Below are 13,613 nucleotides of genomic sequence, written 5' to 3' on the forward strand. Positions count from 1 at the left end.
TAAATATAAAATGTACATTTAGAATTTAGTCTGTTTCACTAACATCGGTAAGCATGTCAATCATTTTTGCCTTTCCCTGGAGGTACATTAAGAATGCAAAATGTTATCTCACGTAAACACTTTTTCTAATCATCCCCGAGTTTGGGTTTTGTTTGAAATATTAAAAATGATGGATGTCTAAAATGTGTTAGAACCAGTCCTAATTGTGGAGGCAGCATTAAAAAAGAAATCAGTGTACTATGCAAATGAGCATAATCACCTTCAGCCCCTTAAGCACCAGACCGATTTTAATTACACCTTAATTTCATGTATAAATACCCCCAATTCAGACGAGCTGCTGCAGTAAGCCCCAGCAGAATAGACTGAGTGGGAGGACTGTATAGGTACAGATAATTACAACTCACTGTTATGGACTCCTGATTATATGAGGTGGTGGCCAACATACTGTCACCAAATACCACTGAATGAACTTCATCAGGGTGAAAAATTAGAGTATATCACAGCTATGACAGAGGTGTCCTGAGAACTGAACAGCACTTCATACATGAACACAGACAGCGTAATTTTATTTTCTTGACGGTTCAGCCTAATTTTGACATAAGATGACAAAGACAGTAGTAAAACCAAGTGTATATGACTTCAGGTTATATAAGATGTTCAGTTTAATCTTACAGTTATGGCACTACTGCTTCCATGGTACAGTAAGAAAGGTCATGGAAGAACTGGATTTCTCATATCAGATGTTTTGTTCTTTGAGTGGAATTTTGTTGAGACTGGTTTGTGTGTAAAACAGTATTTTTTTTCCAGAGTGAGGTAATTTAGAAACCGTAGACTTGTGTTTGTGGTCACATTTGTTCTTCCAGTAAAGTGTGACTTGTCTACAAAAAGTTTCCGGGCTTTAATTAACTTGATAACATTAACTGATTTTACAGACGCAACCACATGTGTATGTGTGGTAAGTTAATATACTACTCTCGAGACAGAAATGCTAGACACAATACTACCTGTGAAATTAGACCAGATAGAGAACTGCAAAGCTGCAGTTCATCTTGAGGAAATATTAAAGTTGAATGACTCGGTTTGCTCTATAAATAGAGGCTTTTCTCCTGCAGGGACTGAAGATTGAGTATTGTTGAAAACACCGGAGGAGCATATGTTTAGGCACAGCTTGTTGCGGCCTCAGATGTTCCTTAACAGTTGATTTCCTCAAGTTGCATTTCCTTTTTCACCACGTTATTGTGCTAATTATTTTTCGGCACGTTCCACTTGGGTGGCTCACGGCTCGGACTGCACAAACTCAGCCCAGTTTTTTTTTTTTTTTTCTTACCCCAGAAGCACCCAACACAAGGGCCGCTGAATATCAGCCCAGCTGGGCGACACATTGGTTCCTCAACACTATGAAACGTTTTGAAATGCTTATGAGAGCTGATGGAGCGTTTTCTTGCCTTTCGCTTTTGCAGCCAAATAAGATTTGTGCAGAGCAAATGTCCTGCCGTGTTGCTCCCACAGTGTTGATATTCAGGTAAATTTATATCTAAAAAAATCAAATCATTGTTTATATGGTGATTTGTTTTCTACTGTATGTACGCCACCTCCCTCCATGCTGGAAGGCTGAGAAAATATGAACCAAGTACTTCCATTATTCACAAAGTGCACAGTGATGCCCGTAGTAATCACCGCAGACAACAGCACGCGCTGACATGAAGGCAGAACTGCAAAAAGAAGTGCGTCATTGTATTGCTTGTCACGCTGAATTTTCCGGCTATACATTTTTCACATTCCCCTCAAACACTCAAACATGCGGCCGGGAATTTTTGCTGTCTGCCATGATGTGAAATGGGTCTGTACTTTGTGTGCACACCTGTATACCAATGTTACAGTCAGAATCTGAACTGGTATTCATTTTCTGCTTGGAGTAACTACTGCGGTTTGACCTCACTGTAAAATCTCCTGACTTCAGCGTACCAGATATAATCTTTTCTGAAATGCCACAATGGAAATTCAGAATAAATCTGTCACTCTTTGTGATGTTTCTGATTTTTTTTTTTTTTTGCTCCTACAAGCAAGATGATAAAATAAAGTCAGCCCTGTGGGTGTTTTTTCCTGTAAAAAAAAAAAAAAAGAGAGAGAGAAAAAAACAACAACAAATGAGCCAATGCATATTTCACATTCTTTTAAGAGAAAGGAAAGTGCTGGCTGTTCTATAATTTCGGAATTGCCTACTGAGGTCAGAGGTTCCATGCTTGAGTGCCCCCATTTGCATCTTTGACTCGCTCTGGCCCAGTGAGGAAGAATGAGCTGTTGCATCTCCTGTGATGTGCAAAAGTGAGAATGTACAACAGCATTCACTGAACTACATGTGCTCCACTGATCTCAGCGTGAAACTATTTCACCACAGCAGGGTATGCCTTCTCTCACAAAAACTATACAAATGCAAAACCACATGAAAATGGGGCCAGGCTTCCACGGGAGCACATGAACAACTACATCAACTGATAGTCATGCAAAAATTTCGCTGCCAATTCTATTTACATTTATTTCGCACATGTAGTCTTCGCATGCCTTTTTTTTTTGCCTTTTTTTGCTGTTTATTTAAATTTCTTTTGTGTGGCACGTATCTGCACCGGTCTCCTTATCGTCACTGTTTTCCATTCCCCAATTATCATGCAGGATCATGACAACAGTAACCAAAGGCATTTGCAGTGGCTGGGCCATATGACCCTTGTTTGTCATTCCCAAGCTACTACTCTCTCAAACCATGCAGGCAAGGTGAAATCTGCATCCATTTCTCATATTTACATATAAACTAATGATTCCCCTGTGGGCTGCCTGTGGCCTTCCAAATACTCTCCGTGGTGCAACTGAGGGTGATGTATAGTACTAGTGGGCAACTGAAGCTGGTGACTAACCCAGTATGATACATTGTTTCACAACCTAATTGCAGCTCCCAGCTGAATAGGCCATAAGCCAACAGAGACCTACTGACCTTGGTGAAAGTAAAAAAAAAAAAAAAAAAAAGGGCCCCATGCTTCTATATGACCCATTTTGTCACTGAAAAATCTTTGCTAGATATTAAACAACTCTGAAAGGCTGTCGTGAATGGCAGTATTTGCCAACAGTTACTACATGGGCAGCAGGGATGTCAGGAAAGCTGTTTGTATAGTACATTGAGAAAGAAGTTAACATCTGTCACATACCCTGGGGAGAGTATGGTGAAGTTTTACAGTAAGTCGTGTTTACTGATGTTTATATATGGCAGTATTTCTAACGATATAGGAAGCGAAGAGCATCAAAACAGCTTCTGTACCAACTGTTTGATTTCAGGATGCAACATAAAACATCCACATGTCTGTTTGCATAACTTAACCAATACCGGTACATACTGTCATGTCCAAATATATTAGACAAACCTGGAGGTAATCTGTTTTGGTGGTTGTATGCCACACAGAGATATTGATGAAAAATAACACACTATCTCTCAAAGAAGCAGATGCTGCCCTCTTTGTTCTCTATCACCCGTCTCCTAACCCTGTCGATGCTAACAGCTGTTCTTTTGCTGTGCACTCCAACAGCCGCGTAAAGGCAGGAAACAGATAATTGAAAATGTCAATCTCATTAATTATCATGGTGAAAGTTGAAGAAGGGGCTTTCATTGGGAAATAAATGGCTCATTCTGATAGTTTGAGACCTGAGTGCTTAGCAAGCAAAGTCATATTCCATAGCAAAACCTCTATCTCAATACTTTAAGTGATCTCAAAAGCTTAAAGCAACTATAATCAGTATCTTTATATTAATAATGGATCAAATTACTATGAGTGATGTGAAAGGGGTTGTTCATAGTGACAAACCCACAGAAAATTGTCACCTGACTCTGCAGTTCCTCTCAGCTTGACGGAGCATCATAGCCTCTTTCAGCTCATTGTTTTGGCCTTACAGCCTGCAACTTTAATGTTTTGGCTCTCGCTCTCACCGCTCTCATGGCAACCTTTTTGGTTGCAGCTGGCAGATAAAAAAAAGGTCTGATAAATCCACTGTATGCTACCTGCCAAGGACCAAACGACTGAAAGACAAAAGCTTGAAGGAATCCTCCACTGAAAACGGAGCTAAGAGAGAAAATTGGACTTACAATCACCATATGGCCAGATACATGAGTTCAAATGAATGCTAATATTGCTCTGTGTCTGCTGAATGTGCTCATTGCAAATGTTTGCTGAATAGTTCACCATGTCAACTTAATATCAGTGTTGTGTTTACAACCTGTTTTTGCTGCCATCAAGTGGCCAAAAAAAGAAAACAACACTGATTTGACTAAATTTTGCTACGACAATACACTAGACAGACAAACACTCACATTTAAAACTTACAATGTCGAATATATACTGTATCTTTGAGATGCAACTCACTGATGTCAAAACTTCTTGAAAGTTTTTTAGCAACTCAAACCTACAATATGGGCCCACTCTTGACGAGAGAGGAAGATTTCATAGAAATTCTGTGACTAAGCACTGCAGATTACAGTCAGATTTAAACCACTCTCCCTGGTCCATTTCGAGAGGTGCCGGGCCAGTGTTGTACCTGTAACATGTACTACTACAACTCCTAATTGATTTTACAAGGCAGCTTAGGCTCTAATTGCTGATTTGCCTGGGGATATTCTTGATCCAAATGGCTTAGCAACTTCTTTTGTGGTGTGCTGTTAGGAGATTTTCATTCATGGGAGAGTAGATACGACAGGGATTGAATGGATGCATCAAGAAACAAGTTGTGTTCTGCATTTAGAGTAAAGGCAGATATGAGCACACCGACATGGGTAAACAAATGCATGTCATGTACCTAGTGTTCATTCCATATCCAATTTGAAAGTTACATTCTTTTTGGGGTGGCACAGCAAATATTGTTGGCATTTGGAGTATGATGACGATGATAACCAATTACATTATTTTGGTCTGCAAGATCAGGAGAGCAAGGAATCATTGGAGTGTGGTTAATAAATGTGAAATTGCTTTCAAAATGTTTAGGATTAGATTCTGCAAACTACTCAAGACAGATCTTTTACTTGGTTCAAGTGAGGAAGAAATTGGATGATTTGGAATAAACTATAGTATTTCAACAAGTTTGACACCAAATCTAGGGCAGATGAATAATTGGATAACAATATCAAGAAGATCTAAGTGATAGAAATCAGCACACTTTGAATTCTAACGTAATTTTTTATTTGCTCTCTGTTCATAAGTAGCGCTTTAAAAACTATTAAAATGTATACTGTGTACGCAGTACATCTGTTATATTTGTCATCTCTCTTCCTTATAATTTTGAATGAAGCTTCAGTTCAAACACATCAATAAATTCCCTTAATGGTCATCAGCACAGAGTGAGTAAATGCATCAATCAGCATTAATCAGTGCAGCAGGAAATCTCATTCAGATTCACATTACTGAATGGCCATTAAGCTAATGCAGTTCATTTTAATACCACTACGTTGAAGGAATCACATGTTACTGCAGTGGCCAAGGACAGTTTAGTCATCTGCCTGCAAACACTGTAGCTGCTTCCGTAGACAATGAGTAGAATACTGACTTTGTGAACCGAGGCATTTGCCATTTTCCCTTTTATGCTCCATGAGTTTTGTATAAAGGTTCAGAGTCGTCAGCATTACTGGAATGTAAAGCTTATTTTAGTGTAAGATTTTTAAAAAATATGTTATGCTGCACAAGTCTGTCCTACTCACTGTGCAGAGGAGCTGCAGCTTTTCTACTTAATGTGACATTACACTTTCGGTTACAATATCCATGGCTTCAGTTATTTGGAATTCATTTTTCACATTGTTAGACTGCTGGCATTCCCCGTGAAGTTGTTCAAAAGCAGGATGCAGAGGGAATGTCTTGATCTTTTGGAAAAGAGTGGGTACAATGAGTATTTAAAGCTGCACTGATGAATATTTTTATATTAACAATAGATCAGATTTCTATGTGTAATGTACAAGTCGCCACTTGTAGCGACAAACCCAAAGAATATTCTACCTCTGCAGTTCTGCTCAGCTCTATGAAGCGTGTCACTCGTTTTCAGCTAATTGTTTTAGCTTTACAGCCTGCAACTTTACTGTTTCAATTCACTGTCACTGCTCTTATCAAACCAGTTTTCAGTGACAGCAGGCAGCTGTTTTCAGCAGAAAAGGTCTCATAAACTGACTTTGCTAGCTTGAGCCCAGCACCAAACAACAGAAAGACAAAGTAATAGCAACTAGCTGCTGAACATACATGAGCATTTATCAGCTTAACAGCAGCTTTTTCCTGTTTGCTATCACATTGGCCATTAAACTTCGTAAGGTGATAACACGTCAGTTTGAATTTACAGCTCATTCCATTGCCCACAAGTGGCAAATAATCAATTAACGCTGCTTTAAAATAATTAAACTGTACATGTTTTTTGTTCCAATAACATGGTTCAAATGTAGTGGTGGCCAGATGCAAAGAAGGTGATTTCCTTTTGATTGCACATAAAAATAGTTTTGCCCTGTTAGTTCTGATTAGTTGCACTGATACACTATCCTCTTCATGTGCATTTTTATTAGCAATTGTCTCTCATGCAGCCACTTTTATGCACAACACCAGCTCAGGCTCAGAATGAATAGCAACATTAAGGTAATTTCCCGGCAAATGAAATTTTCCCTGTCATCATCTTTTTGTTGTTGGTTATAGTCCATGCAGGTTTTTTTGGAAAGTATTTTTTCTTCTACAAGGTAGAAGGTAGATATTAAAGGTACATTGCAAGCTATTGGCCCATTCAAGCAAAACATTAAACAAAAGGTCATTTTAATTGGCTCATTTATTTCCTTTGAATAAATGTTTGCCTTTACAAAATAAAACATATTTTAGACGAATAACAGGCTTGAATAGTGAATTTTAATGAATGCCACTGAGACCTTAATAAATCCAAATATAATCACCACATGACAGGATCAGAAAACCAAGGATTAAATTTTTAAGGACAAAAGGTCCACCGTTAAATCTCTGAGGTGCAGCATGTCTCTGATCAGCTCACACAGTCAGTATGTTGTTTTGGCCATCATTTCCAAATCTGCTTCTCAAACACCCGAAAACTAAACAGTATGGGAATATGATGGGAGTAATCTGACAGAATATATGCAGTTTCATAAGACTAGCCAGGCAGAAAATAGATTGGAAGTTGTGATTTGGAGGAGTTAGGATGGGAGTGGCGGGGGTTACAGAGAAATAATGTGTCACTCACAGTGCAGATACTGCTGCCTCTCTAAGGCTGAGACATGACCCACGGCCTCTTTCTCATGATAAAACCTGAACATTTGTACCTTTCACCTTCAGCTACTTCAAATGTCCCTGAGGAAAAGCAACAAAAAGGGAGATTTACTACATTCAGACACCGTTTTTAATTATTTTTTGTCTATACAGGTAAAAATAGTAGTGCTGTGATTAGATTTAGTCTTTCTGTATATGCCTTGACAGAAGTGCAAGGTAATTATTGAAACATATGGATGGCTGGGCCCTCTCTTAACCCTCTTGCTAATGATGCTTGGCTATTACAGAAGGGCAAGAGAAGGACACTTCTACCATTAACTGATATATCCCACCAGAGATCCATTACTTTTCCTACACATGTTGGCTAAAGAGAAGCTGTTTGAGGTTTCGAGAGAAGTTGAAAAAAAAAAAATCTGACGTGCATCTCATTATTCGTGTTCAAAAGTATTCTTAAAAATTAAAAAATAAAAAAGGGACCTTGACGCACATGTCATAAATACAGTCTGAGAGGTGGCAATGAAAACAAGTGTTTAGAACCTAGAGTTCAGTTCTGCGATAAAATCTTGACTCTTGTCAAACGTATATTTTTAGTGTAATTTCATCACTCTCACCAACATTTATTTCATTATCACTGATTTGGATGGATAAATGATTGCAGTCATGGCCACTGTTTATGTTCAAAGAGAAAACTCAACACATGCACACATTTCTCCTACATTTCACACATACTGAACAGTTACTACCAAATTTCGCTGCATGTTGTTACCAACAGAGTAAAGCAACCGCTGATGGATGAAGAAAAAAAATGTAAAAGGTTGCTCTCAGAGGCTGATGGTACTCTGGGTTTGCACATAAAATTACAACAATTGCTTAATCTTTGCTACATCAAAGCCTTTCCATTGGCAGTAGATTCAATTTAACTCTAGACGACCCACTTCAACTCCATTAACTTTCTTTGCTGAATGGGATCAGGGAAGATGCTTCCCCATAATGCCTGCTTGCTTAGGGCAATTTTTCAGCTTGGAAGCTGCAGCCCTCTCTCATGTTAATGGACCCAAAAATCACCCTCCCCTGTCCATGCAAAACATGCATACATCCCCCAGGTACATCGCAGTGTGACCCAGCCAACTGGAGCTTTTGTTCATGTGGACTTATGGCTACGGGCAAAAGTGATGCTGCTACACAATGGACTAAAAGCTTTGGCGGACAGCAAGAGCCCACAACACAATGGCTGTAGTCGTTCCAGAAGTTGAAAATAGCTTCACTCCTTCAGCTATATGCAGCACTTACACAATTCAGCTGAAATGGGCTTTTGCTAAATAGACCTCAGCAGCAGCTATTTGGAAGCCTGTTAAGTATTTGCATTAGACCATTAAAATATAAAATGGATAAGACAAACATATTACATTTTGAAAAGCCAAAGACACAATAAAACTCTAACAAAGTTTATTTTAAAACTATATTTTCTGTTATTGGGTGCCTTGACACAACCTTGCTGTGCTGTTGATTTTATCTTCAGGCAGTGTTGATAGAGAGTACAGATGTCCAGCTGAGTGGGTGAACTTCAGGAAAATAAAGGCTAGCAAGTACATTGGTTCAGTCATTCCAACTGATAAATTTTAATTCACTAGTGCCTTTGGACCAACTCAATGGCCCCCAACTGGCACAGAGCACATGTCTTTGACTGGCCCATAACACTAGAGCACTTTTCACATCCATCTCTCCCAGTTGCTAATTGAGACAGGAGAAAGGCTTCAGCCATTCCATTCTTCCCCTAAACGACTATTGGACACTGGAGACCAGATGGTCTGTCTGCAAATGTCACTGGTGGCCAGTTGTTACATTTGACAATGTGGGCTGATCTGGCAAGTATCAGTACAATTTTTGCTGCCTTTAATAAGGAGCAACTGGGAAAATAGCACTTGGATTGATTTCATCCCTCATTCGGTGCACAGCAAATATTTTTGACAAAGACATATGGTGGAGAGAAGTGCACAGCAGCAGGCAGCCCAGCCTCAAGCCTGAGCCGTTTTCACTTGATTGTTTCAGGCAACATGCGCATTTAGACAAGCAATGTATGCAGTGTTCGCATGCAGGCAGGCAGGCAGGCAGGCACACTGCTCGAGCAAAAACACATGAACATAGAGGCAAGTGATGAATCTGCAGAACCACAGATATTGCCCCCACACACAAATCTCCCAAAAGCCTTTCCTTTTTTTTCCCAAAGCACCATTATGCTTATAAATATAATTTAACACACCGCTTCATGCTGTTGTTGTAAATCATTTTCATCGGCCAACATTAAGCCGAACTATCTGTCTTGAAAACCACAACATTGCATGCCAGATGTTGGCTCTAACATGTCAGGAAGGAAGTAGCAATCCTGGCTCGAAACTCCACCTCAGTCACCCTGTCTTCAGCTGAACCAATCTTTGAGAAATAGAGTCTTTCACCTTCAGTCCATTTGGAATTGGGGGAACCAACCTGACGTTCAAAGTTGCTTGCTGAAGCAGAGTCCCTGTCTGGGCTTTGGCAGCTGGACTGATAGCCAGCCCTGTGGAATGGCAGCTGTTGAAGGGCTTTTTAAATTGCACCCAGGTTGATGGGTGGCTGTCAGGAGGGCAATGGACAGAGAATTTCGAAAGGGGGGGAAAAAAAGGACAGATCAAGGAGGGAAGGGCGGGGAGGGGAGAGTGGAGCTCCAGACACTAAGGTGTATAGAAAAACAAATATCTCAAATCCTGAAAATAAAAAAATTGTAGGAATGTAAACTGAAGGAAGCGAAAAAGCAGTGATAGGGGAGTGGGTTGGGGGGAGGGGCATTGGTAAGGTGAGGGGGTGGGGGTTGCTGACATTAGTGTTGGAATAAATGGAGCGCTAAGGCCTGTCATTGCCAGGGTTATTTAGGTAGGCAGCACATCATCACTGTTCATCAGGTTTGATATTCCCAGACTATGTTTACATACAGCAGGATAATATCACTTTCTTTGCTAGCTCGATCGCCTGTCACAGATACAAATGGAAATGTCAAACGTCAACAGTGATCTCATTCTCCTTCTCATAGTGATTTACAATTGCCTTTGTGCCCATCAAATCTTGCCTAACCCTTCTATTAATTACAATAGCTAAGAGATGTTTCCACTAGCTTTTGAATTGTGAACACACAATAGTGTTTCAAATGAAGCCATGTGGAAACACAGTGTTTTGCCATTTACATTGCAGTGGAATACTGTGGAGTCTCATACAATGTGACTCTTTCAGCCTCACTGGCTAATCTTGCCTTGCTGCTGTGGTGCTGCGCAACAGATGGTGTTTTAAGAAGGTCATCATGTCTATTCCCCCAGTTGTTAGTTGCTTGTCTCATTATTTGGAGATATTTAAAACAATCTAGAACGTTTCAAGGTGTCGTCAAACTGCGTCTGAATAGAGTCAGTGCTTGTTAAACATATTTAAAGACTGACATATATACACTGAGCAACAAATAATTTTTATAAACTATCTAATAATACTGTTAAGTATACTATCTCATAGTGTATTGTAGAATGACATGCAGTAATGTCTGCCATCCTAACATCTTTCATACTATAAATTGAAGAGAGGCTTTGGGACCATTAAATGTGACTCCTTTCAGACAAGCCTGTCTATTTTAGGGAAGGATTCTTGCTGTCTACAATCCATTCTCAATTTCTTACAGGCTCAAGCATTTTCATTTGGAATTTATTTTCTGCATCTCTACATACCATCACAGTATTCCGCATAAAACAAACAAATTGATTCCCTTCTGTTTGCATCTCCAACCAACTGGCCCTGTGAGGTTCAGATAGTACCACAGTGGCTACATTCATGGCCAATTATTAGCCATAAATCTACAAAGGGCAGCAGGACCTCTGACAGGTGGCTCTCTTATAGCCTGCTGATTGCTGGAGTGTACCTATTAATCATTTTCTGTATTCCCCACCGGTCAAGAAACCTTTTTAGCGGAGAGATGGATCAGACATATTTTCCTCTTTACAAACTTTCTGTTGTGTTTTGGTTAGTCTCATTTTCTCCCCTCTCAAATTATGCTTGCATTACATTCCTCTAATATAACTGATGTTGAGCAGCATCAGAAGATTAATTCAAAATGGATTTTTTAAGCTCAAGTATATCAGATTTGCAAAATGTCAGTTTTCACACATAACGGGCTGACTTGTAGACCAATATTAAGTTCATGGTAATTACAACAACGGTTAAAAGACGATTTTATATTTCAAAATGTAAAGGATTTGTCATATCCTAGCAAATGACTGTATGCTTTTATTGCATTCATTGAAACCAGGCACAGCACCCATAAGCCTGTGCCTAGAACAGCTCGTGATTATACGCCAGTGAAATGGCAGCCTACTGTATCAAACTGTAGCCATTTAGTCTCAGTAACTCCATGATATAGCTTGCATATAAACTAGGAATAAATTCCCCTTCAGCATTTTGACAGCAGCTATTCAGATACTTAGCCCTCATACTCTGCAGTCATATTCCTCTGCCAGAATCAATTGCGCTGGCAACCATTGCCAAGCCTGAATTTTATCTCCCAGCTGGAAAAAAAAAAAAAAAGAGGAAGGGAACAGAGCATGGAGATATACTGTTTATCAGTCACACGACTAATTCTCTCTCCCATCTCTCTTGATTCCCCCTTTTGAAAGTGAACTTGGTATTAATCTACAAGACCTTGAGCGCCTTATGCACACAATCAGCAGTGACGTGCCCCCCTTTTTTTCCTTTTTTTTGGTCAATCTCTGACCTTTTGCGGGCCGCCCACATTTTAATTAGTACTAAACTAAAAAGCTGCTCAGTGCCCCCCTAACTCCCATTTCCCCTTTGTTCTAACAACTCCTTTTCTGTAACCCAATGAAATTCATGGGAGATTTACCACATTCAAGCAGTGATTGAATATCAGTGGTGAAGAAGGGTTTTTTGAAACGGGTTGGAAAATTACAAGGGCTTAAGTGTCAGACACATATGCCTGCCAAATGTAATCAGTGGGTAATAAATGTTTGCCCTTTACACTATAAAAAGCAACAGCAGTACTGAATTAGTGCTGAGCTCAGGGCAGCAGATCACGACGCTGTTGTAGCTGTGATTAAAAATATTTTTCAAAAACAAAACAATGCTATCTTCACCCATGCCTCTTGACCTCTTCCTCATAGATGACATCAACTTCATATCTTAACAGCTTTTATGATGGTACGACTAAACTGTAATCTAATGTGTTGTTTTTTTCTCGCTGTCCTGCAGCTCTTGAACTGTTGGGAAGGTTGCTTGAGTGCTGTAAGGTAAGCCTTATTAAATCTGACACTTGAATCATTGTATCCATTGTGCAAACACTTCATACAGTCAACAACAAAGATGGGTCATGACATTCTAAGCTGGGTTTCCATTTCTGCAAAGTCTCGGGACTGTGTTAATGCTGGTTGCGGCAGAATGGAGCCTCGGAGGGTAGAGTGTGAAGGCCTCTTGCTCTTTTCTCCCTACTGTTTAATTAGCATGGTCTCAGAGACTGGGGTGCCGCTTTAGCAATCACGAATCCTGCCCAGCCAATAAGAACTAGTGTTCAACCACATCTGACAGAGATAAATGGCACGCTGTAACATCTCAGCCTCAACCATCATCTCTGTTACCCATGCAACAGTGCATTGTGGGAAGTCTAGGGGAGTGCCAGAGATCTAAGTGAGCATGTGGGTCACTTGATAATGACATAAATCTCTGTGGGTGTTTATGTGTACAGTTCGTTTGCAAATGAACTAGGTCTGTTTGTGTTTCTACTGTATGCATTGTTGTGTGTTTGCTGAGCAAAGGTTCAGTATCTTGACATTATACAATAGGTGCATTGTGGATTTTTAAAAATGTAAAAATACACCCTGTTATCAGCTTAAACCACAAATTGGTGCTGCAGAAGAATGCCCTATATTTCCAAATTTAGATGCCATTCATTTGCTCTATTTCATCCAAATGAGATTCTAGCATTTTGTTTTGTCAATAGGTGGGGAATTTATGATGTATTTAAGTAGAATAAGCAAGCCAATCACAAAAGACTCAGGATGATGCATTACATTCTGCAACCTGATCACTGAAAGCATTTTGGAGCTGAAAATTTGATTAAAAAGAGAGCATTTTTTTGTGAAAATGGCTGTAAATTGGGGCATCTTTGAAACATTGAAATTGTTATTCATCTGTGCAGAAGACAAAATTAACAGACAGCGTCCACTGAATACATTATCCGCAACATTCTGCATTACCTAGTCTCCTGAGCCAGATGCTACATCTCATCCAAGCATTGCCTTATCGGTCCAGTACCATCCT

At 39.7% G+C, this 13,613-nt stretch overlaps 1 protein-coding gene across 39 annotated transcripts in view; it reads left to right on the top strand.

Annotated features, from left to right (window-relative positions):
- Positions 1-13,613, top strand: part of LOC122973552 (receptor-type tyrosine-protein phosphatase delta-like) — a 370,064-nt gene that overhangs the window by 200,575 nt on the left and 155,876 nt on the right. For all 39 annotated transcript variants that reach the window (XM_044341149.1, XM_044341155.1, XM_044341152.1 and 36 more), the window contains exon 9: positions 12,549-12,586. The gene's annotated coding sequence lies outside the window, so the exon portion shown is untranslated. The remainder of the gene's footprint in view (positions 1-12,548; positions 12,587-13,613) is intronic.

This window comes from Thunnus albacares, chromosome 22 (genome assembly GCF_914725855.1).
Source record: "Thunnus albacares chromosome 22, fThuAlb1.1, whole genome shotgun sequence".
Lineage (NCBI taxonomy): Eukaryota > Metazoa > Chordata > Actinopteri > Scombriformes > Scombridae > Thunnus > Thunnus albacares.